Here is a 26,051-nt window from a genome sequence, read left to right as displayed (position 1 = left end):
GGTGTTTGCTGTTTTTCCAGATACCTTGTTATACATTTACAGAAGGCATAAATCCCCAGAGTTCTTATCTCAGGCTCACAGGCTTGGTAGCAAGATGGTCATGAATATATCACTGTAGAAAAAGTTAGCTTTCATTTAATTATATTAATCAAATTGTATTTCCAAATTACGTTTATTTTAAAAGTAGAGGGTTTTTCCCATGGAAAAACACGAGACTGATGTATCTACTCTGTGCATAGCCCGATCCTTTAATTCCATAGTTCGTTAATATAATTTATTATCTTGTATTCATTCCATAATTTTATTAATTTGATGGAAATACTACTTTGAAAGTAAGTAAATGCTTAACAGATATTTGAGGGACTAAATGGGGTAGATCTTCTACATTTAGTAATGTTAAATATGTTCATAGCTGTTGTTCAACATCCATTTCTAGCTTCAGCTGTCTGCAGAAGATGACTTTGGATACTGAGTCTCTACCCTGTGGCTCCAAATCTCTAGAGATAAATTTCCAGCAAAGTCTTAAATACCTCTACCTTTCTTCTTCCCAGAGTTCCTCAAACTCAGTGTCAAAAACGGAACTTATTTCTTACTTTCACACCTGATCCTGTTCTTGAGTTTCTTATTTCAGGGAGCCTCATTGTCATTCTTCCAGATGCTGAGGCTTCAATCTTTGACATTGTCTCTGACTTTCTCGATCCTCTCCAGGAGCTAAATACTGTTGGGCATGTCTTTGTCTTTCCCTTCCACTGCTACCCTCCCATTTTTAGATCTTGTTTCTCAAACCAGGGTCCAAGGATTCTTAAGGGGCTCCATGCAGATACTCTTGGGGATTTGAGTGTTCTTCACCATAAGTTTCACAGTTTCTATTCATGCCCAGGATGATCAAACAGAATGAACAAGTACATGTTTGGGGTCTTCCAGATTTGCAACTGAGTTCTGCCACTGATTTTAATATCCACATTTGTGTTGTGTTTATGTGTTGGCTCTAAGTTGGGCAAGTTTTTTTCTGTGCTCTCATGGTGCCCAGCTTTGTCGAGAACTCCTCACGTTGTTGCAGTAATGTGCGTCTGGCTTTCCCAGTGGACTCTGAGATCTTAGAGGACAGGGACCATGTCTGGCTTATTTTTGTATTCCCTAAACCTAGCCTTGGGCCCAGCACATAGTAGGTACTTACGGTTGTTGTCATTGTATGTACAGCTGACCCTTGAACAATGCAGGGGACACTGACACCTGCCCCCATGCAGTTGAAAATCTATGTATAACCTTTGACTCTCCAAAAACTTAACCAATAACATACACAGTATATATTTTGTATATTATGTGTTATGTAATTTATTCTTGCAATACAGTAAACTAGAGAAAAGAAAATATCATTAAGAAAATCATAAGGAAGAGAAAATACATTTACCGTATTGTATTTATAAAAAAAAATCTGCCCGTAAATGGGCCTGTGCAGTTCAAACGCATGTTGTGTTGTTGATCAAGGGTCAACTGTGTATTGTTTTGGAGTCTGATATTTTCCTCACATACACATTCCCATGGATGGCTCTGGTTATTTTCATATCTGTGTAGTATTTAGTTATGTTGATAGATGACATTTGATTTAAACCATCCCTTATTTTTAGATGTTTGGATTATTTTCATTTGTTGGCTAGTTGAGTAGTACATTTAGAAACATCTTTGAAGAAAGTTATTTTTCTCTCATTTAGGTTTTCTTAGGAATCCCTTAATGGAATTACCAGGTCAAAAAGCACAAGCAGTTTTATTCCTCTTGTAATAATATTCTAGTTTTTTTTTTTTTTTAATTTAAATGAAAAGACCAGGCTGAGCTGTAATGTATGATCTCTTTTAGATAAGTGTCTTTTGTTTTCAGTTAAACTCTTTTTGATTTGGAATCTAAGTAGAAGGAACGAATAATGACGATCCCGCTTCTGCCACCCTTCTGTCATTGCTTGCCCAGACTGTTACCCCCATCTCTGTTCTCTCTGCCTTCAGTCACACCTTCAGAAGTATGTGAAGCGTACCTCAGCCTGAGCAATGTTTCAACAGGCAAATCTAATCATTTAATCTAATCATGCCGAAAATGCAGCAGAGGCTGTCCATCACCTGCGAGATAAAGCCCAGCTCCGCAGTCAGGGCATTCAGAGCCCTTCAAGACATGGCTTCTGTTTCCCTTTCTAGGCTTATCTTTGGCTGCTGCCCAGATGCACTTTCTGCTCACCCCGAAGGCACTATTTTCAGTTGAGAACGTACTTGTTGTTCCTTCCATCTGAAATGAACTCCCCAACCCCATGCCTGCCTGGCATTGCCTTACTCGGTCATCAGACCTCAGTCCAAGTCTTTCAGTGCTGCTCTCCTTCAGACCTTGGTGCCTGTCGTCCCCGCCCCTCCCCCCACCATTCCTTCAGAATGTCTTCCACCCTTCATTAAAGCCTTTGTCACTTATATAGAAGCTCTTTGTTAATTTTTATTTTATTTTATTTATTTTGAGACCGAGCAGGGAAGGGGCAGAGAGAGGGAGAGAGAATCCCAAGCAGTCTCTGCACTGTCAGCACAGAGCCCGACATGGGGCTTGAACTCACAAACTGTGAGATCGTGTCCTGAGCTGAAATCAAGAGTCAGATGCTTAACTGACTGAACCACTCAGGCGCTGCTCTTTGTTATTTTATCTTCTCACTTAGGTTGTGAGCTCATTAAGGATAGGAATTTTGTGAGTTGGGTAACCCGGCATTTGATACAGTGACTAGCACGTAGCTGGTCCTCAATAAACATTTTCTGAATGAACAGGGTTATTATTTTGGTTACTCATTTACAAGTGGAGTACTTATAGGTAAGTCTACTTATTTTTTTAAAGTTTTTTTGAAAAAAAAATGTTTTTAATGTTTATTTTATTTTTGAGAGAGAGAGAGAGTGTAAGCAGGGGAGGGACAGAGAGAGAGAGGGAGACACAGAATCTGAAGCAGGCTCCAGGCTCTGAGCCGTCAGCACAGAGCCGGATTCAGGTCTCTAACCCATGAACCATGAGATCGCGACCTGAGCTGAAGTCGGACGCTTAACCAACTGAACCACCCAGGCGCCACTTAATTTTTTTTTTTTTAACGTTTATTTATTTTTGAGAGACAGAGACAGAGCACAAGCAGAGGAAGAGCAGAGAGAGAGAGAGAGAGAGAGAGAGAGAGAGAGAATCTGAAGCAGGCTCCAGGCTCTGAGCTGTCAGCACAGAGTCTGACATGGGACTTGAACCCACCAACTGTGAGATCATGACCTGAGCCAGTTGGACGCTTAACCGACTAAGCCACGTAGGTGCCCTGTAAGTCTACTTATTTTTAAATTGAGAATCCATTTATGGTGTACTGTTGACCCTTGAACAACGTAGGGGTGAAGGGCACTGATACCTCCCACAAAAATTTGTGCATAACTTTTGACTTCCCCAAAACTACTAATAGCCTACTGTTGATCAGAAACCTTAGTGGTAACATAAACAGTCAATTAACACGTATTTTGTATCTTATATGTATTATGTATTCTCACAATACAGTAAGCTAGAGAAAAGAAAACTATTAAGAAAATCATAAGGGGGGGCGCCTGGGTGGCTCAGTCGGTTAAGCATCTGACTTCAGCTCAGGTCATGATCTCGTGGTCCGTGAGTTCTAGCCCCGCGTCGGGCTCTGTGCTGACAGCTCAGAGCCTGGAGCCTACTTCAGATTCTGTGTCTCCCTCTCTCTCTGACCCTCCCCTGTTCATGCTCTGTCTCTCCCTGTCTCAAAAATAAATAAACGTTAAAAAAAAAAAAAAGAAAATCATAAGGAAAACACATTTACAAGTGCTGTACTGTATCGAAAAAAATCTGTAAGTGGGGCTGTGCACTTCAAACCCGTGTTGTGTCGTTGCTCAAGGGTCAGCTCTATATGGTAATTCTCAGTTGTCCAGGATGTCAGTTTATTATTTTTTAGTGGGAAGCTGTTGTAATTACGCTTAAGTAAGCTGTAAACCCTGGATTATAGGCTATGCGAAGGGATATCTGGCTCACCATCATATCGCCGGGGCTTCAGACGTGTGCCTGACACCAGCAAGCACTCACTAGTCGTTTGCTGAATGAGCGAATCGGTGCCTGAATGGAACTTTGTGAAAAGGCACCTGACCATGCGGCATGTCACACACCTGGACAGACGGAACTGCATTTATGCTTTTACTTCATTTACATATACATACCTGCCCTGTTTTATTCACTGTTCTGTTAATGTGTTCATGTAGCTCACTGCTTTTCTTATAGCTTCTGTGGTATCTTCTACCTCTACCATTGCGTGGCTTTGGTGGCTTGTTTAAACCATGCCATCTCCCTCATCTGTTTAATGGGAGATGCCTGGGAAATGTGAGCCCCAAGCCAGGAAGCGAACACCTGGGTGTAGTGGGCAAGATGGATTTTTTTGCACCCCGACAAGGAAGCAGACAGTCTGTAGGCCTGGCTTCCTCATTTATCTCCAAACGTCAAATCTGAATCAATCCACATCCTGTGGTTCTGGGGGATAAATGACTGAATCATATCTGCATGACTGAGGTGATTTATAGAGACGTGATGTTATCCAGAGCCTGCTGCCAAAACAGGAAGAGGTCATTTTGCAGAGAGCATGAAGCACCGGCAGGGATCACATCCCTTCTCCCTGTGTCCCATCTCCTTGTGATACCTGTTTCATTTCTTGGTGAGAATTTGCGTGTTTTTCACCACAGCTTATTTTACAAAGAACAAAGAATTCCGTCCACTACTTGGTTTCTCCCTTGGATTACTAGTCTTATTAAAATGCTTTATAAGGGAATAAAAAACTGAGGTAGTAATTACTGGAGAGGAAGGAGTAACAAGGTGTTGGGAAGGAAGAAAATTATTTTCAGCTGTGCACCAGAACCATGAGCGACAGGAAGACTTGAGAAAAACGTCTGGAATGGCAGCAAAAGTCCTGCTATTTGGCTCATTAAAATAGGTATTGTACATTCTCGGTGACCTACTCCCAGGCTTGAGACTTCTGTTAAAGCCCTGCTGTGTGAAAGCTAAAATCTTAATTGAAAAGAAAATGGATTGAGCCACTATTGTACTTACTGAAGTGACTGTTCGTGCTGACTGCTCGAATGCATTCTTTGCGTGATGCCGGAAGGACTGCAGGAAGCTTGGCAGCCCTGAGCATCATTTAGCTTTAGCTTCAGGGCCTACTGGAGATGACAGGGCAAGGATCAGGGTCTGGCTAAGTGGCAGAGGCCGACGTAGCTGTGCCAGAAGAAGTGTTCTGCACACGTAGCAGGTGGTGCAGAAGGAGGCTGACTTGATGTCAGGATGTGGGTGAGCAGTCACGGGAAACCCAGCAGTGCCTGGCACACGGAAGAAAGTGGAATATTGAATGAACGGGGCCCAGGGAGGGCAGAGGAAGGTGAGGGCTCAGATGTGGTTGTAGACGTCATCATGTTTCTCTCCGTGTTCAAAACCATTGACGTTTTCCTGGCTCTGACCTATTAGGCTTCTCCAGAGAAACAGACCCATAGGATATGTATAAATACATACATGAGATTTATTAAAGGAGTGGCTCGTGTAGTTGTGGAGCTGAGAAGTCCTGTGATCTGCTGTCTGCAGGCTGGAGAACCAGGAAAGCCTGTGGTGTAATTCAGTCCGAGTCCGAAGGCCTGGCAGTCGGCTGATGGTGAAATCCAGAGAATCGGGAGTGCCGATGTGATGTCCAAGAGCAGGATAAGATGGGTGTCTCAGCTCCAGTGGAGAGCATGAATTTACCCTTCCTCTGACTTTCTGTGCCATCCTGGCCCTCAACTGATTGGGTGATGCCCATTCATCTTCTCCAGAAGCACCAGCTGTCTGAGCATCCTGTAGCCCCGTCAAGTTGATATGTAAAATTAACCATCACATGGGGCGCCTGGGTGGCTCAGTCGGTTGAGCATCTGACTTCGACTCAGGTCATGATCTCGCAGTCCGTGAGTTCAAGCCCCGTGTCAGGCTCTGTGCCGACAGCTCAGAGCCTGGAGCCTGCTTCCGATCCTGTGTCTCCCTCTCTCTCTGCCCCTCCCCCACTCTCACTTTGTCTCACTCTGTCTGTCAAAACTAAATTAAAAAAAAAAATTAACCATCACAACAGATTAATTTTGGTAAAAACTCATGCATGTACTTCTGGACTCCCCTCTCCCTGTCTACCATGGGCACTGTAGGGAAGGCCAGGCTCTGACAGCATAAAGGAAGAGAGCGAGGTAAAGGCTGTTTATAAGGATGGTTGGAAGAGAGACAGACACATTTACAGCGGGTGGATGAGTGTGGTTTGGGCCTACATGATTGTAGAATTCTCCAGCTACTCAGAATAGAGGAAGTTTTCTGTATGCTGTTGTTTGTTGCATCCCCTCCCCCTCTGTGAAGAGGACTAAAAACACATTTTGGATGAGACATGAGCAGGTCAGACCTAAGACCTAAAGACAGTGAGAAGTGGAAGGCAGCAAATGGCTGGGGTGTTGGACTAATTGCGCTGTTTGTTTTGTGATTCTGGACACATGAGGAATTGTGGTTTAGGGAGAAGATAGGAACATAGGAGACGGGGGGTGCGGGGGCGGGTGGCAGAGTCCTGAGTTCTTGTTCTGAATCGATCACTAATTTATCGTCACCAGAATTGAATCTGGAGCATGCCATTTGGATGTGGAAGCTTCGATTGTTTAGAAAACAATGAGGTTGGTTCCCACACATGGGTTTGACATGGAATTTTCCTCAGTCTGAGGCAAAATTGACAGAACAAAAATGACTCTGGTCGGCTTGTCATGAAGCTAAGGGTACTCAGTGTGATGGATTCTCCTTTATGCTAGGATTGAGTATGTCCTAGTTTTTGGTGTTAAATTCCTTTCTCTTATGAAGCGATGGTGTCAGTAGATGGTGGTTGGATTGTTTTATCTTTTAATGACTTGGCAAGATGAAAATTGGCAACATTGTTTTAATCCTTGAAATTCTTCTTGAAATTCTAACGGCACACACAATCCATAATATTCAGAGCAGATAACCTTTAAAGTTGCTTTCAGCTCTGACAGTTGGGGATTCTAACCTTTTCTTGCCACTTGTGACCGCGAGGTGACAAACTCAAGTGTCAGTTGATGTTTGCATCCTGAAACAGACTGTGTTTTGGCCTGGAAAAATCACAGTGCCAGTACGTAAGTGTTACAGATGCTTCAACTTTTCCTTCAACTGACACAGAACGTGAAGCAGTACTTTATTTTTTTTAATGTTTATTTATTTATTTTTGAGAGAGAGAGCGTGCACATGAGTGCGGGAGCAGGGAAGGGTCAGAGAGAGAGAGAGAGAGAGAGAGAGAGAGAGAGAGTCCCAAGCAGGTTCCAGGGCTGTCAGCGTGAAGCCCGATGTGAGCCTGGAACCCACAAATTGTTGAGATCATACCTGAACCTAAGTCAAGAGGCAGACACTTAACCAACCTAGCCACCCAGGTGGTCGAACTATTACATTAAATCTCAATTTGACCAAAGACTAGAACTGAAATAGTGGAGAAACACTGGCAGACATTGCTAATGGCAGTGTGAATTGGCCTAGTGGAGGGATCAGCAAACTTTCTGTGAAGGACCAGACAGTAAATATTCTAAGCTTTACAGGTCACATTGAAGTCTCTGTCACAGATTCTTCTCCTCTTCCCCTCCTCTTTCTTTTTTTAAAAAACTCTTTAAAAATGCAAAAAACATTAAAAATTTTTTTAATATATATTTATTTTGAGAGAGAGAGAAAGAGAGAGAGGGGGTGGGGAGGGGCAGAGAAGAGAGGAAACACAGAATCTGAGGCAGGCTCCAGGCCTGCTGTCAGCACAGAGCCCGATATGGGGCTCAAACTCATGACCTGAGCTGAAGTCGGATGCCCAAACGACTGGAGCCACCCAGGCACCCCAAAAATGCAAAAACACTTTTAGCTGATGGGCTGGATTTGACCTGTGGATAATTTGCCAATCCCTGATCTTGTGTATCTGGAAGGTGGTTTGATGTTATCTGAGTTACAAATGCACAGTTATCCATAGACTGAGCGATCCCTTGCTGGAATTTATCGTACAGATAGGCTTACATCTGTGAAAAATGGCCCATGTACAAAGTTACTAATAATAGCATTGTTTGAGATACCAAAACACTGGAAGCAACCTAAATATCCATTGATAGGAACTGGTTCAATAACAACATGTCCACATAGAGTATGATAGAGTCTTTTAAAAGAACAAGGAAGCTCTATATGGAATAATGCCTCAGATATACCATTAAGACAGAGAATAGCAAAGTGCAAAACAGTGTTTTTAGAACAATGCCATTTATTAGTGTAAAAAGAAAAATGTGTGTGCATGCCTGTGGTTACACACGTACACACAAGTGCTTGCACTTATTATACCTATAGAATACTAGTAACTATGGTTATCATTGAGGAGGGTAATTTGAGTATTTTAGGAATAAGGATGATAGGGAACTTTTAACTTTATATTATTTGTAGCTTATGAGTTTAATGTCATGTGCATGTATCAGCTACTCAAAAAATTGAATTTTTAAAAAAGAACTGCAATGGAGAAAGTAACGATAATTCTCAATATGAGTGAATTCAAAGATATTGTTACTTGAAATGGATTTGAATCTTTCTTTAATCACAAGTGAACCCACGCTGCCCTGACATGTACACATCTGGTTCTCTTCACACAAAGGCACTTTGACAGAATAATAATCCTTTTTCAGCTTTTGATAATCGAAGATGGTAGAATACCCATCTCTAGAAGTTGGGTTTAAGGTTCTGCTGTTGATATTGTTCCTTCTGATTTTTAAAATTGTGAGCAAGGGCACCTGGGTGGCTCAGTTGCTAAAGCGTTGACTTCAGCTCAGGTCATGATCTCACAGTCTGTGAGTTCGAGCCCCACGTCGGGCTCTATGCTGACAGTTTGGAGCCTGGAGCCTGCTTCGGATTCTGTATCTCCCTCTCTCTCTGCCCCACCCCTGCTTGCACTCTGTCTCTTTTTCTTTCTTAAAAATAAATAAACATCACAAAAATTTTTTAAACTGTAAGCAGCCATACTATAAGGTGACCTGAAGAATGATGCAAAGTTTAGCTTGGTAATAAAATAATTTCCATAGCCATGGAGTATTGGTGCTAGAAGGTTCATTGAGACTTGTCCAACCCCTTGGGTTTTTATTTTTATTTTATTTTTATCAGTGTCTTAAGAGGTATAGAGCCTGCCCAAGGGGAGGCACCTGGTGATGGTAAAACCTTTAACTCAGACTTACCCCAACCTCACATATACTGTTGACATAGAGAAGGCTCTAATGGGTGTTATTGTGTATAGTCTCATCCTCTATTTTGCTATATTCCTGACTCACTAAAAGGCAGAGATGTGGAACAAGGTTTCCGAACCATCACTCTCCCCTGAGTCATACCCAGCCATATCTCTGTAGTTGGCCATGGAGTCTCTCTTCTCCCTTTTCCCTCCCCTCTCACCTGAGACATGTTTAAATGGCTCCCTTAGCAATTCTTGCTCCTTACCCTGACCGTAAGACCCAGCGGCTTCCTTGGGTCCCCTAAATCAAAACAACCAGCTGACTCCAGGGTGATAATTACAGTAGGGTAAGTGATCCTAGCCAAGATCAGCAGAGCCATGTAACTGACCACCATGCCTAACAGTAAGAGCTGTAAGCACCTACTGTTGTATGCCAGGGACATCTTTACCTTGCTTTCTGTGCAGCATTATTGTGCAAATATATGCACATGGGTATGGGGGGAAACAGACAAGTGGTTGGCTTTGTGTTTAGAAATGGAAAAACCAAGATTTTCTTTCCCTTCCTATGTAACACTGTTTGAAAAGATGGAGAAGTGTTTCTGGAACAAAGTAGAACAAAGCAAAACAACGAAGTCAGGGCTAAGTAGTCCCAGCCTCAGGAAAGTATTGTAGAGTTGATGCAGGAGTACAAAGGGTAAGTGATCCCTTAGGCAGGGCTATATCTAGCCTGTACTGTAGAAATGTTAGTGCATTGTAATGCGAGTATTTCAAAGACGGCCCTGCTTTCCTTCTCTATAAACTGTTTAACTTAATCTGTTGGAATTTCCCCCCTCTTACCATGAGATAATGAGTTGGTATTGGAATTTTACTAAAGAACTTACTTAAATTTCCAAATAATCAGGTAATTCCCATGTATGTAATTGCTATCGCACTGAAGTAGAAGAGCTACCCTAGTCATGTGATTTTAAAAACCTGATGAAGCATTTGAAAAAAATTAAAAAAAGAGACTCTAATGGAATCATTCAGGGTGTTGGGATAACATTTTTTTCCAGGAATATAATCATGTTTTTTAGGAAGTCTATAAGTAGACCCTATAGTCAGTTGTCCCAGTAAGATAAACTTTAGTATACCCACTCTTAATTTAAAAAATAAAACTCTTGGGGTGCCTCGGTGGCTCAGTCGGTTAAGCGTCCGACTTTGGCTCGGGCCATGATCTTGTGGTCTGTCAGTTCGAGCCCCGCATCGGGCTCTGTGCTGACAGCTCAGAGCCTGGAGCCTGTTTCAGATTCTGTGTCTCCTGTTCTCTCTGACCCTCCCCCATTCATGCTCTGTCTCTCTCTGTCTCAAAAATAAAAAAACGTTAAAAAAATTTTTAATTTAAAAAATAAAATTCTTAGGAAAGTAGAATATTTCTTTAGCATGATGATTAAAGTGTATTGTAAACAAAAAAAAGTGTGTATGTGTATCCACAGCATGTACATATATTTTAAACCAGCCTCTAACATCATACTTAGTAGGAAACACTAGAGATTTCCATTAAAAAAAAAAAACCTTAAAATAATACTCATTATTGTTCTGGCATTGCTTGCCAGCACAATAAAGCATGAAACATGTATTTAAAGTGTAGCTGGTTATAGGAAGAAAAACAGGTTTTTAAAATAACATAATTACATACCAGTAAAAAATAAGTATGATTACTAGGTATTGCCCAAAGGATACGAAAATACTGATTGGAAGGGATATGTGTGCCCCGATGTTTATAGCAATATTATCAACAGTAGCCAAATTATATAAAGAGCAATGTCCATTGACTGACAAATGGATAAAGAAATATCCGTTTGTGAATATCCAAAAGTGATACGTATATATACATACACACAGTTGTGTATACAATGGAATATTATTCAGCCATCAAAAAGAATGAAATCTTGCTATTTGCAATGATGTGGATGGAGCTAGAGAGTATTATGCTAAGTGAAGTAAGTCAGAAGGACAAATACCATATGATTTAATTCATATGTGGAATTTAAGAAACAAAACAGATGAACTTAGGAGGGATAAAAAAAAAAAAGAGAGGCAAACTATAAAGCAGGCTTTTAACTATAGAGAACAAACTGAGGGTTGTTGGAAGGGAAGTGGGCAGGGGGATGGGATAAATGGGTGATGGCTATTAAAGAGGGCACTTGTGATGAGGGCTGGGTATTGTATGTAAGTGTTGAATCACTAAATCCTACTCCTGAAACTAATATTACACTATATGTTAACCGGAATTTAAATAAAAACTGGGAAGAAAAAAAAAACAAGTCTGGTAACACTCCTAGAATTTATGGGAGCTCAACTTGTGGGTATATACATGAGGAACAATAGTTGTATACTAGCAATAATCTGTTAGCTATAATGGGAAAGATGCTTCCATTCTTAATAGCAACAGAAAGCATAAGACCTATAGAAAAACTCTTACAACACATTGTAAAAGGAATTTACTAGCAGGTAGTTTTTCATTTGAACAAATGAAAACTACATCATGTTTCTGGATATTAGAATAGTGAATGTTTTACATTTGTTCTTTTTCTCCAGTTAATTCATAGATTTTATATAAAACCGATAGGGTGCTGAAAAAGAGGTTCAGTCCTACAGTCTTCAATTTGGTAATGTGTGAGTTGATAGCCTTTAAAGAGTCTCTATTGTTTTGGCCTCAAGTAATGGAAAACCTGGCTAACCATGGTATAAACAAGAAGAGGCTTAGGTTTATTTATTTTATTTTAATTCTAGTGTAGTTAACATACAGTGTTATATTAGTTCCAGGTGTACAATATAGTGACTCAGCCGTTCCATATATTACTCAGTGTTCATCAAGATAAGTGTTAAGAGTTTGTTTTTTGGTGTCCTTCTCTCCCCCCCCCCTTTTTTTTGTAATGTTTATTTATTTTTGAGAGAGCATGAACAGGGGAGGGGCAGAGAGAGAGGGGGACACAGGATCCGAAGCAGGCTCTACGCTGACAGCAATGGGCTTGATGTGGGGCTCGAACTCATCAACTATGAGATCATGATCTGAGCTGAAGTCAGAACGCTCAGCTGACTGAGCCACACAGGCGCCCCTGCTCATTTGTTTTGTTTCTTAAATTGCACATAGGAGTGAAATCTTAGGGGATTTGTCTTTCTCTGACTGGCTTATTTCGTTTAGCATTATACTCTATTGCCCCATCCATGTTGTTGCAGATGACAAGATTTCATTCTTTTTTATGGCTGAATAATATTATCTTGTGTATGTATCTATGCCTGTGTGTGTAAACCATGTCTTCTTTATCCGTTCATCTATCAGTGGACACTTGGGCTGCTTCCACAGTTTGACCACCGTAAGTAATGCTGCAGTAAACATAGTGATGCATATTGAAACAGGATGCTGCCGAGAAAACCACCAGACGCTGAGTAGAAGCGAGGCAAGATTTTATTCACGGCCGGGCCAAACCTATCTCCTGATCTTATGGAGAAAAGTGCAGAGAATGGCTCTGAACAAAGGCAGCAGTGAGCTTATATGGATTTTAGCAAGTCAGAATACGTCATTATTTGGTTAACCAATTACAATTTACAGCATTTCATGGTAGCCAATTATATGGTGACACACAGACATTAGTTTTGGTGGGAACCTATCAATTTAAAGGTCTTTGTCCTAAGAGGGTTTAAAATGACCAATCATAGTTAGACACCTGAGATTCCGTAGGGCCGCGACTACGTGACTTTTTACATGTTGTTCTTGCCTAGGCCAGATCTTGGTAGAAGGGGTGGGGGAGCGTTTTGCATCCTAAGTTACCTATTTAGAAGCAGGCGAGGTCACAGAAGCGAGATAGGGTGGTTAGTAATTTCCGATAACCCTAATAGGGAACTACATAAGCCTTTTATCTCAACTATTCATGAAAGGTGAGTTTAAGCCGAACTTATATACAATAAGCTTTCTGATATCTTATAAGTTGGCCTATTACACATATATCCTTTAGAATTAGTGTTTTTCTATTCTTTGGGTAAATATCCAGTAGTAGAATTACTGGATCATAGGGTAATTCCATTTTTAATTTAAAAAAAAAATTTTTTTTTAACGTTTATTTATTTTTGAGACAGAGAGAGACAGAGCATGAGCAGGGGAGGGGCAGAGAGAGAGGTGCTCCAGGCTCTGAGCTGTCAGCACAGAGCCCGACGCGGGGCTCGAACTCACGGACCGCGAGATCATGACCTGAGCTGAAGTCGGCCGCTTAACTGACTGAGCCACCCAGGCGCCCCCCCATTTTTAATTTTTTGAGGAACTTCCATAGTGTTTTTCCACTTTGGCTGCACCAAATGCATTCTCACCAACATTGCACAAGGATTCCTTTTTCTCCTCGTCCTTGCCCAGCACTAGTTTTTTTGTGTTTGTGATTTTAGCCATTCTGACTAGCCTGAGGTGATATCTCATTGTGGTTTTGATTTTCATTTCTTTGATGATGAATGGTGATGAACATCTTTTCATGTGTCTGTCATCTGTATGTCTTCTTTAGAGAAATGTCTATTCAGGAGGCTTAGGTTTATTATCTTGCTGTCCAGAGGTGTAGGGTGCTTCTGGAGAGTTCAGAGGCTTAACACCACCACAAAGGACACAGGTTCTTTCCTTTTCCTGCTCTGCCATCCTCAGTGTGTTGGCTCTTCTCCACAGGCTTGGCTGCTGGTGGTCACAAAATGGCTGCATTAGTTTCACGTAACATATCCTCACACATGAATATTTAAAGTTGGGAATAGGAACCATCCTTTCCTGCACAGGTATCTTTTATAAGGAAAACCTTTCTCAAAGCTTCCCCCAAAACTTTTCCTTGTGTCTCATGGTACGAAATATTCCATTCAAAAACCAGTGGTGGGCTGGATTTGGCCTGCAGGTTAGACTAATCAAGAGTCTCTTTCCTTTGCTGGAGAGAGGCCCCACCCTGAGCACAGGTAGAGAATATGGTGAACAGCTGAGCAAAATGGGTCTCTGCCAACGAGAGAGGGTGTGTGTGTGTGTGTGTATGCGCATGTGTGCCCATGACTATGATGGGACTGGCTTTGAGTAGGTGACCAGTGGTCCATACTCCTTGACTCGAGAATTTTAGAAGTTTTAGAAGTTTATTCTAAAGAAATAATCGTAAGTAAGGATGCCTGACTGGCTCAGTCAGTAGAGCATGTGATTCTTGATCTCAAGGTCATGAGTTCAAGCCCCACGTTGGGGATAGAGTTTACTTAAAAAATAAAAAAATAAAAAATAAACAACTGTAGAAGTGGATAAAGCTTTCAGTACTCAAATGAGCAATATATTTACAGTAACAAAAAAATACCTTCATTAGTAATATAAAAACTACAAAAATATATGGTACAAATTTAAATTATTATACATTCATGATAATGTGAAATCATCAAAAATCATGTTTTCACAGCACTAAAAAAACTATAGAATGTTTGCAAGGGGTAAGCAAGATATAGAATTAGAACTAAACTGGTCCCATTTTCATTTACTCATACATGCTGAAGATTGGGAAGAAATACACCAGAGTACTGGTTTTCTTCTAGTGGTGAATTATGGGTAATTTTCTCCTTTTCTGTATTGGCTGAGCTTTCTACAATAAGTGTGCAGTACTTTTAAGATCAGAAAAATTAATAGCATTGAAGTCACACGTTTGCATTGAATCAGATTTTTTTAATAGTTGTTTTTTTTTTGTTGTTTATTTTGTGTGTGTGTGAGAGAGAGCAAGAGAGAGCAAGCGAGAGAGTGCTCATTTGCAGGGGAGGGGCAGAGAGAGAGAGAGACAGAGAGAAAGAGAGGGAGAAAGAGAATCCCAAGCAGGCTCTGCACTGTCAGCTCAGAGCCTGATGCAGGGCTTGAACCCACCAACTGTGAGATCATGACCTGAGCCAAAATCAAGAGTCAGACACTTAACCGATTGAGCCACTGAGGCACTTTTTCTGTGTAACAAACTACCCCTCAAGTTTAGTGATTTATTTGCTTAGCTCGTGATCTGACAGATCAACAGTTTGGGCTGGGCTGGGGTAGGCTCTTCTTGGCTGAGGTTGTTCATGTATCTGAGTCAACTGCTGGGTTGGCTGGGGGCTAGGTGGGGGGGCCTCATCTTTAAGCCTCTGATTTTCTTGTCCTATAGCAGACCAGCCCTGGATTGGTTTCATGGCTGTAGAGCAGGGTTCCAATGGAGTGAGCAGAAGTAAACAAATCCCCTTGGGCCTTGGTTCAGAATTGGCACACTGTCAATTCTGCCTTATTCTGTTCGTCAGAGCAAGTTACAAGGCCAGCCAGTTCCAAGGGGTAGGGAAGTAACACTCTCCACCCCTGTGCCCTTGATGGAAGAAGCCGTACAATCATGTTGAATAAAGGACGTGGATATAAGAGAGGTGCACCATTTGGAGCCACTTTTGCAAAGCAATCTGTTGCTGCATCTTAAAAAATGAAGGAAAACAAAACAAAACAAAAAAACTCTACCTCCAAATCACAGAAATAGAACTATGAAGTAAAATGCAAACATTTAGGTGACGAGAACTTTTAAATGTTTTCCTTGAAGGTTATTGGATAGATTTTATCTTGTCACTCATGGATGGTTGAGAGTCTAGTGACAGCTTATCTTTTGAGGTAGAAGTAGGCATTTAGATCAAGCTGTTTTTAGAAAGAGACGGGGGAAAGCAAAGTTTTCTCTATAAATGAATTAATATTGATGCACACTCCGAATTTGTCCTTTGGGTGTATTCCTGTGTAGGTCTTAAGCAAAGTGTGGAGTGATGGGCCAGAAACAGCAGACTGGAATCTCCCCATACTCAGAGACTTATCACTCTGTTTCCATCTTGCTCCTCATATAAATGGAATTTAGAAGAAAAGGTCTTTACTTAAGACAACTGAGTAATTAGGATCATACATGCCATTCCTTCTTGATGTGCAATTGTCATGGCAGTAGCATTAGTAAGTGGTTGATAACCGAAAGATCCTGTGATGCTTCTCAAACTGGGGGCGATGGGCACACTTAGGGGTTTTGTGGGGACCTGAAGAAGCCTTAGTGTAAGCATGATGCATCTTCCTGGAGCATCACTTTTGTTTTGTTTCATTTTAAAACTTTTTATTTTTAAGTAATAGAATCTCACAGAAAAGTTGGAAATAAAATTTAGAGAATTCTTGTATATCTTTCACTTGCCTTCCCCTAATATTAACATTTTACATAACCACGGCACATTTTTCAAAAGTAAGAAATTTATATCGGTATAATTGTTAACTTTAGTTATTAACTACAGACTTTATTCAGTTTTCCCTGGTTTTCTACTACTATTCTGTTGCGGGATCTAGTTCATGTTGCACTTAGTTATCATCCCTTCTTATACTCCTCCAATTTACGACAGTTTTATCTTGCGTTATGTGACCTTGACACTTTTGAAGAGTAGTGATTATGTGCTTTGTAGAATGTCTATTGATTTGGGTCTCACTAGTCTGTGATTAAACAGGTTATGGATTTTTGGGAAGAGCATAGTAGGGGTGATACGCCCTTGTCATCATGCCATATCAGGGAATACATGATGTCAACATGACTTAACCACTGATGATACTAACTTTGATCCCTTGGTTATGGGGTCTGCCAGGTTTCACTACCGTAAACTTACTAGTTTTTCCTTTCTGTGATCTATTCACTAGAAGAGAATCACTGAGGGTGCCTGGGCGGCTCAGCGGGTTGAGTGTCCGACTCTTGATTTCGGCTCAGGTCTTGATCCCAGGGTCCTTGAGTCAAGCCCTGCATCGGGCTCCTGCTTAAGATCCATCCATCCTCCCTTCCTCTCTCCCTCCCTCTCTTTCTCTCTCCTTCCCTCAACTCCTTTCCCTTGCTTGTGCATGCACCTTTTCTCTCTCTCTCTCTCTCTTTCTTTCACATTAAAAAAAAAAAAAAATCACTGAGTCCAGCCCACACTGCAGGGGAGGGAGGGAATTTAAGCTCCACCTCCTGGAGGGAAGAGCATCAAAGGATATGTGGGCATATCTTAAAACCACCACAGTAATTGGTATTTTTATTCATATTTATTAATATTTTGGGGAAGATTTCTTTTAGACTATGCAAATATCCATAAATTATCACCCATAGGTCATCATAGGTCCTAATAGTCCACTATTGCAGGGTCACTTTTTGTATTGAGATGTTTGTTTTTTTTTTTTTCTTAAATTAATTTATTTTGAGAGAGACAGAGATAGTGCAAGGGGGGGGGGAGGGTAGAAAGAGAGGGGAGAGAGAATCCCAAGCAGGCTCCGCACTTCTAATGCAGAGCCTGACATGGGGCTCGATCCCACAAAACCGTAAGATCATGACCTTAGCCGAAACCCAAGAGTCAGACGCTTAACTTGACTGAGCCACCCAAGTGCCCCTATATTGAGATATTTCTGTTGTAATTACCCCTATGAGAAGGGCAGAGTCACTCCTGTCCATTACGCCTGAATTTGATTTAGCCTTCTGGGTTATTTTATGTGTTGACATCTGTCTAGGAGGCGCCTGTAGATTGGATTGGGGCTTTCCAGTGAACAGTGGGGAGTGCAGTCCAGTTCGCAGGCAGCAGTGAGTGCCGGGACAGCAACAGTTGTTCCCAACAGCTCCCTCCTTGCCCTGGTTCTGTTTGTACAAAGATTTATCACCTTGGCAAGACCCTGAACAGACCTTGGGCTAGTGTGTATTCTCATCTGACTTTGATAGGCGGAGACGCACCGTCCTCTTTTTTCTGCCTCATTTTCCTCATCTCTGAAATAGGGGAACTGGTTTGGTGACCTGGATGAACCTTAACATGCTATGATCCTAGGTTACTGTTCAAAAAAGACAACTGGTGGGAAAGATACAGAGGTGCCGGGCGGGGGGGGGGGGGGGCGGGCAGTGGGAAGGGTGCTTATTCCCACAGCGTTGGGGGCTTGTCAGAGGAGAGGGACCTTGAACCAAATGAAGCTGGGAGGGTCCTCTTGCTGCTCTGCCATCTCTTCTGTGTGTTGTTTTGTCTCTTCTGCTTTACTGTCATGTTTCTGCCCCTTCATATGAGCTACGAGGAGTCTCTGCAAAAGAGGTAAGTCGAAAACCCACACTAGAATTGGGGACTGAAGACAAGCCAGGGAGATTTCCAGAGAAAGATGCCACAGTTACCTCAGCCTTCTTAGACCCCACGGTGAGTTCTTTCTGGGCCCTGGTTTGTGTCTGTCAGTAGCCTGGGGTTGGCAGGTCTCTTTCCTCCATCTGGATGCTGAAAAGAAGGAAATTCTTGGTCTTTCCTGGGATCAGGCGATGATTTCAGACTTGGAGAGTGGCTCAGAGCACCAAACCCAGATGGTGTATCCCAGCCTTGCTCCCAGTGGGGACCCACAGTTCCTTTTTTTCCAGCCATTTTGATCTTTGCTTTTTATTTTGGTGACTGTTCTGTGTTAGCCAGGGAAAGCAAGTGGGTTGCTGATAAGCTTTCTCCAGGATTCTCTTTTGGCCTTTTTTCTAGGTCTTCATAATCTCTCTCATGTAAATGAGGGACTGAGGAAATCATGACTCTCCTTTTCTGTTTAAAATTCGTTCCTGCCCCTCCCGACCAGCTACTTTCCAGCATCACCTTCCATATTTGCATAGTGGTTTGAGGTCTCCCCTCCCAAACACTGCTTCTAAGGGATTCCACCTATCCCATTGCATCTGCTTATAATAGCCCTTCAGCCATTTGAGACCTGGCTTGTTATCAAGTTTCTTCTTTAAAAATAATCTTTACTGGTGCCTGGCTGGCTTAGTCAGTAGAAAGTGCGACTCTTGATCTCAGGGTTGTGAGTTCAAGCCCCACATGGGATATACAGATTACTAAAACATATAAACTTTTAAAAAAATTAAAAAATAAAAATAATCTTTAAAACATACATTTATTTTGACTTCCGAAGTAATACACATCTGCTGCGTAAGACTTTGGAAATAGAGAAGACAGTAAGGGCCATCCATGTCCCACTGCCCAGATAGTTGTTGCTAACATGTCATTTGTTGTTTTCACTTTCTTTTTGGAGAATACGTATGTGTGCAGATATGATTATTTAACATCATTGGAGTCGTATTGTACCTAACGTTTTATAACCTGTTCTTGTTTCACTGTTCCACTAGCCACGGTTAAGATGACTTTTGGTGTATGTTTACATTTTTTAAGTTAAGTGGTGCTCTACCTACTTAGTGACCACACACTTTCTGTCTTTTCTCATGTAATCCCCAATGTTTTCACTCTCATTTCCCCTCTGTTTTAGGATGATGATGATGATGATGAGTTATCTAGTATTTACATCAGACACTATTCTGGAAATTATATTGATACATTCATTCTCAGAGTCGTCTACAGGGTTGGTGCCTTTATTAGCCCCTTGTGATGGATCAGGAAAGCAAGGTTTAGGAACTTGCTTGAAGCCACACACTTTTGGAAGGGACAGAACTGAATTTGAACCTTGTTATTGGTTCAGAATCCATATTCCTAATTCCCTTGACATTTCCCTTGTGAGCACTTAAGTTCCGGGTCAGGGACATACTCTTAAAGGAGAAAGTGGATTATAATCTGAACAATGTACTTTCCAGTTTTTATGGATAAAGCTGATTGTTAAGTGTTGTCTCGGCCCCTTCCATTCTCTGTGACCTGTGGTAAGTTATTTCAGCTTTCTCAGCTCCTGTGGGCCTTCTCAGCTCTCAAGTTCTATGCCTTTATTGTGGAAAAACGCAAAACAGAGGCAGCATTCAGGGACAGACCCGGAAGGACAAGAACATTATTATCCACTCAGATCTCAGGAGCACTTACATTTGGCCCCAGCAGACATTCCTGTGAGGAAGTTGTTTAACTTCTCCCTATTTTACTGAGGAGGAGGTAGATAGTGACCAGGAGAAGTCCCCACAGAGACTGTGAGGTTTTCGTGGGTGCTAAAAGAGGTTCTTGTGATAGGCAAATCCCATGACATACTTCCTTTTAATATTTTGAGATTTGGGGCTCTTGTGCCTAACCAACAAGTGTGGAGACCAAAGCACACGTGCTCCTCACTAGTGCACAGTGTTGCTGTCTCTTCCCAGATGTTTTTGGAGATGTGTGGCTAGAAGGAGCTATTGGAAGATTTGGGCTCTTCGGCAGGCAGTGTGTGTGGCTGGGCTGGTGGGGTGGCCTGGGCAAGCCTGAGGTCACTGCTGCACTTTCCCTGACGTTGGTAAGGAGGTGTGGTCCGCTTGGAACCGCAGATACTTCTCCAGGCTCCTGTTCCACCACCCTTGCTCGGCAAAAGGGAAAGGAGAACCGGATGTTTGTCCTACAGAGGAGAGAGTTCACTCCTGTGCAGTTTCTCTTCCTTTTTCATGTAGACTTAAAGAAAAAAAAAAGGGGGGTTCCTGAACTTGGTTGGCTTCCAGCTATATCACAGCCCCTTACTTTGCTCCGTGGGTGTTGGTGATCCTCTGGTACAGAGACTGGTGGTACTCATGTTCCTCTGCCAGCTCCCCCTGGCAGCTTCATTTTCTAGTGTTCTTTCCCCCTGTTTGCCAGCCATCTCTGAGGAGATGCGGACATTTTCTTCTTCATTCAGTTCTCCTAGAAACAACAAAAGCATACCTATTAAAAACAATTTTTTTTTCTGGGGCACCTGGGTGGCTCAGTCGGTTAGGTGTCCGACTTCAGCTCAGGTCATGATCTCATAGCTGGTGGGTTCGAGCCCCACATCGGGCTCTGTGCTGACAGCTCTGAGCCTGGAGCCTGCCGGATTCTGTGTCTCCCTCTCTCTCTGCCCCTAAACCACTCGCATTCTGTCTCTGTCTCTCTCAAAAATAAATAAACATTTTAAAAAAATTAAAAAAAATTTTTTTTCTATTGTTGACTTGGGAAATATCCCCTGTTGCTTTTGCCAGGGGATAGGGCAGTCTTTGTTCTATCCAGTGAAATATTTGGGGGCCTTATTTCAAAGTCTAAGTCCCTGGGATAACAAGTGGTGGTGACAGTGAGCCCTGTTTATGTTTGGGCATTGGGAGTCTGAATTAAATTGAGTAGAGCAGTAATGAAGCACTAAATGTACACGGAAAACATATGTGTCAGTCACATTTTCAGGCCTCCTGTGGGAACTGGGGTTATAACAACAGTAATGATGCCATGTTGTTGATAAAACAGTAACATTGGCATTTGTTGAGTACTCACCACGTGCTAGATAGCCTGCTGATTTAGACATCTCTGAGGTGTGTGTGTGAATTGTGTTTTGCAGGAACGAGAAACTGAGGCTCAGATTAAGTCACTTGCTCCAGGTCACCTAGAAGCAGGAGAACTGGGCTTTAGACTCAGGTGAGCCCACAGTCCCCACCTTCAACCTGGCACATTATAAGAGAATCTGGGCATTTATAGCTTCACATTTTGAGATACCTGAAGAAATTGTATTGATAAATAGAAGAAAAAATGTGTTTTTCCTCTCCATTATGTTTCTTTGAACTGAATAGGACTTATGTAATGAATATGATTAAAGGGGCATGGGATTTAAGCAGGCATTTCTCCAAAGAAGATAAGTAAATGGTCAGTAAACACAAGAAGTGATGTTCAGCATCACTGGTTGTTAGGAAAATGCGTATGAAACCATACTGAGATATTATTTCCTACCATCAGGAATGGCTAAGATGAAAAAGACAGGCAACTGCAAGTGTTGGTGAGGTTGCACGGAAGTTTGAGCCCTCATACCTTGCTGTTGTGGTTGTTGAATGGTGCAGTCACTTTGCTAACAGTTTGGCACTTCCTCAAAATACCAAACATAGAGTTACTGTGTGATCTGGTATTCCACTCCTAGACCAAAAAGAGCTGGACACCCAAAAATGTGTGCAGGTTATTTGTCTTTTTATTATTATGTTGTAAGAGTTTTTTAAAAAACACAGTGTGGATACGAGTCCCTTGTCAGATACGTGATTGGCCGGTATTTCCTCTCATTCTCTGGATTATCTTTTCATTTCGTTGCTGGTGTCCTTTGGTGCCCCAAAGTTTTTAATTCTGATGAAGTCTATTTTATCTGTTTTTTTCTCTCGTCACATGTGCTTTTAGTTCTGCGTGTTTTTGAAGTGCTAAAAATATTAGCTTATTTTTTATTCCAGACCAGTTGATTGCTGTAATATACAAGAGGAGCTAGCTGTGAGTAATTGAATAATTCATGGCCCTTGTTAGAGAAGAATAGCAAGCCCACACAACTATGAGGTTCAGTGATATCAATGGTTTTCTTTCCTCATCTTTGTATTCCCCCCTCCCAAGCACTTAGCATGCTGTTGTGCATATAACAGAGGCTCAAAAAATACTTGTTGACTAAATATGGAAGGGAGAATTGATTTTTGCTGTATTTTGTTTGGGCTTTAAAAATAGTTCTGAGTTCAAATCTCAGCTTCACTTGCTGTGTGGCTTTTCCTAAGCATTTAACCTTAGTGAACTTCAGTCACCACACCAGGAGAAGAGAGGCAGTAATGTTTGCCTTGGAAGATGGTTGTAAACGATTGCATGTAAAAACCTGCATACATGTAGAGATTCCACAAATAGCAGTTCCTGTTTATATCAATTAGTTGAATCTCTATCTCAGTTTCCCCATTTAGTAAGATGGGAGTGATGCTTGTCTTAAATCTAGTATACTTAGAGATTCATGAGATAATAGACTTGATTCTTCCCTACTTCTTTGATAAGGCAAATAGTCCGTTTCCCAGGACTTCCGGAGAACCTTTCTTGGTCCCCAACCATCTCCATTTTTGTGGAATTCATGTTGTTGGAATATTAAATGTATGAGCTAGTTGCACTACCAAATACAGAAGCCACAGGCTACATGTGATTATTTAAGCTAAAATGAATTAAAATAAAAAAATTTAGTTCCTCAGTTGAACTGGTTACATTTCAAGTGCTGGATAGCCACATGTGGCTCGTGGCTACCATGTTAAACGCTGTTTGTACAGAACATTTTCATTGTCACTGAAGGTTCAGTTGGACAGTGCTGGAACAAAATGGGCACTTTTATATGACTTTCTGTTCAACTGCAGAGCCTGTGGAATAAAGCTTTTCTATAACCTCAGCTAAGCAGCCCCTTCCCAGCTCCTCTCCTGCCCCACTTAGGGGACCCATGCTTAAGATTCTGAGTGGTTTTGAATTCTGGGAAACAACTACATAACCCAAGATGGCTTTATTCTGTGTTCTTATTATTTCAGGAATTTCAGCTTCCCCTCTGCTGATGCTGTGCCTTCGTACATTTGGTCATTAGGAAGGGTACAAGTGGAGCCATTTTGGGCAGTTATGGTTGGGTGAATACCACTGTGGCCTGAGGGGTGGCAAGATGTTTCCCCAAATCCCTAATTTTCTGTGATGTATCGGGTGCTAGAAAAAAAAAAGGGAACCCTATAATATAAACAGATGTTTCGGATTCTGGAATTTTTTTCCAGACAAAGTTTGACAAAGAATCCTGAATATTCCTCTCCGTTTGTCACCCCACTAAACTAACATCAGTAGATTTCTTCCTGATGACTTTGGACATATTCTGATCAGGTTGCCATGCACGTGCAGTCTTCTCTTTGACTTAAAAATTAACAGTAGGAGAGGGGCACCTGGGTGGCTCAGTCAGTTAAGTGTTTGACTCTTGGGTTCGGCTTAGGTTATGATCTCACAGTTCATGAAATCAAGCCCCTTGGTGAGCTCTGTGCTGTGTGGAGCCTGCTTGGGATTCTCTTTATCCCTCTCTTTCCCTCCCTCCCTCCCTCCCTCCCTCTCTGCCCCTTCCCTGCTCTGTTGAAATAAATAAACAAAAAAACCCACAAAAAACAGGAGAATTAAATTCATTTTGTTGACAGGTTTGCTCTTACATCTTCTTCCTTTCTCTTAATCTACAAATCTTTTTAAAAAAATAATTTTTAATGTTTATTTATTTTTGAGAGAGAGTGGCAGAGCGTGAGTGGGAGAGGGGCAGAGAGAGGAGACACAGAATCCAAAGCAGGCCCCAGTCTCTGAGCTGTCAGCACAGAGCCTGATGTGGGGCTTGAACCGATGAACCGTGAGATCATGACCTGAGCCGAAGACGGATGCTTAACCGACTGAGCCCCATTATTCTACACATCTTCTAAAATCACTTCTTTTATGAGAATGGCTTCTCGTAAACCATTCCTATAATTTATACCTTCCCAGATCAATCCTGAGGATAGTTTCTTTTTGACTTGATCCAAAATGTGAAATCATGCAACGAATGAGGGGCCGTGTGTATGGATGGGGTTAACATTCTTCTCCATCTGCTTTTAAGTGAGTGTTGGCTTTGCCTGGCCAGGTGAATGAGCCCACAGTCATTCCTCAATGGAATGAAGTGATTAATTTTAGGCTGTTTCAGCATTTCCAAAACCTGGATTCTAGTAATGTTCCTTGGAAAAGGGGGTCTGTGGTTTCCGTAGGCACTGTAGCTTTCCAGGAGGAGAAGCTCACCAGACCCTAAAACCCTTATGTGGCCCGGCATCCTGTGGTTTTGTGGCCTGTAGGTCACCCATTAGGGAACTGCTGGGCTGGAGGATGGTATCTGATAGACAGGAAAACACCCACTGTGGGAGAGTGCAAATGGAGCAGTCTTGAGCATACTTCTGCTTTTCGTTCTCACTTGTTTCTCAGTTTTTGTTTCTCACTGATTATTTTTAACCCAGAGCGTGGTCGTTTGAAGCTCTCATAAACTCTTGGGCCCTTATCAGATAAAGGTGCCCCAAATCTTATGGAATCAGGAACATCATCTGGCATGAAGAGAAGGTAAAAATTGCTGTCTTTTTTTTTTTTTTTTTCCTTTTTTAAAGGAGCCTTTTAGTGAAGTTGCTAATTCATTTCTCTCTGGCGTACATTTCGGGTCTATTAAATCTATGTTTCTGCTTCAAGGTACAATCACATTCTAAGAAATAAGCAACTTATAGGCAATTCCTCTGTGATGAGGATCTGGTAATGGCTTTTAGAAGACATCTGAAGCTCTGAGGACAAATTTTGTTGTCAGGACCATGGATTATATGTGTGTCTTGCTTCTATTAATACTTTTTTGAGCAGATTAAGTAAATGAACTTCTATTTAACTTGGTCTAATAGTGTCAGCCAGGCTAGTGCCTGATAACAACAGCAACAATAATAGCTAACGTTTCATAAGTAGTCACCATCTGACAGGCCCTGTTCTGAGGATATAAATATGGTAACTCATTTAATCTTCACAAAAATGCAGTGAGGTAGCTGTTATTTTCCTCACTTTAAAATGGGAAAATACTGTAGGCACTTTATAATAGTGAAGGCGAGAATTAAGTGTTGGGTCTGTATTCATACCAATGAAAATAACAAAGCATACTGTATAGTACATTTTCTTCAATTTTGAGATCGTGCTAATTTTCATAAAATCCCAAGTGGTGTGTGGCACATAATTGATTTTGCAGTGAATACGTTCTTTTTTTTTTAAAGTTTATTTATTTATTTTGGGAGAGGGAGAGTACTCATATGTGCACGTGAAGGGGGGAAGGGTAGAGAGAGAGGGAGGGAGGGAGAGAAGCCCAAGCAAGCTCCACACTGTCTGTGGAGCCTGATGCGGGGCTTGAATTATGAACCGTACAATCATGACCTGAGCCGAAATCAAGAGTCCTATGCTTAGCTGACTGAACCACCCAGGCACCCCACAGTTAATTTGTTCTGAAGATACCTGTCATACATTTTATAGCTTCTAATTTGGAATTTTTAGATGTCAGCCGATGCTGTAAAAATGGAATTTACTTAACGTGTGTTTTTCAAC

The 26,051-nt window shown here is 41.6% G+C and overlaps 1 protein-coding gene across 1 annotated transcript in view; it reads left to right on the top strand.

The window, feature by feature from the left end:
• The window catches only part of TMCC3 (transmembrane and coiled-coil domain family 3), a 288,129-nt gene that overhangs the window by 17,965 nt on the left and 244,113 nt on the right, over positions 1–26,051 (top strand). The window contains exon 2 of the mRNA XM_042947377.1: positions 21,523–21,599. The gene's annotated coding sequence lies outside the window, so the exon portion shown is untranslated. The remainder of the gene's footprint in view (positions 1–21,522; positions 21,600–26,051) is intronic.

Source organism: Panthera leo, chromosome B4 (genome assembly GCF_018350215.1).
Source record: "Panthera leo isolate Ple1 chromosome B4, P.leo_Ple1_pat1.1, whole genome shotgun sequence".
Taxonomy (NCBI): Eukaryota; Metazoa; Chordata; class Mammalia; order Carnivora; family Felidae; genus Panthera; species Panthera leo.
Note: the sequence above shows the minus strand (reverse complement) of the source record. Positions and strands in the feature narration are given on the sequence as shown.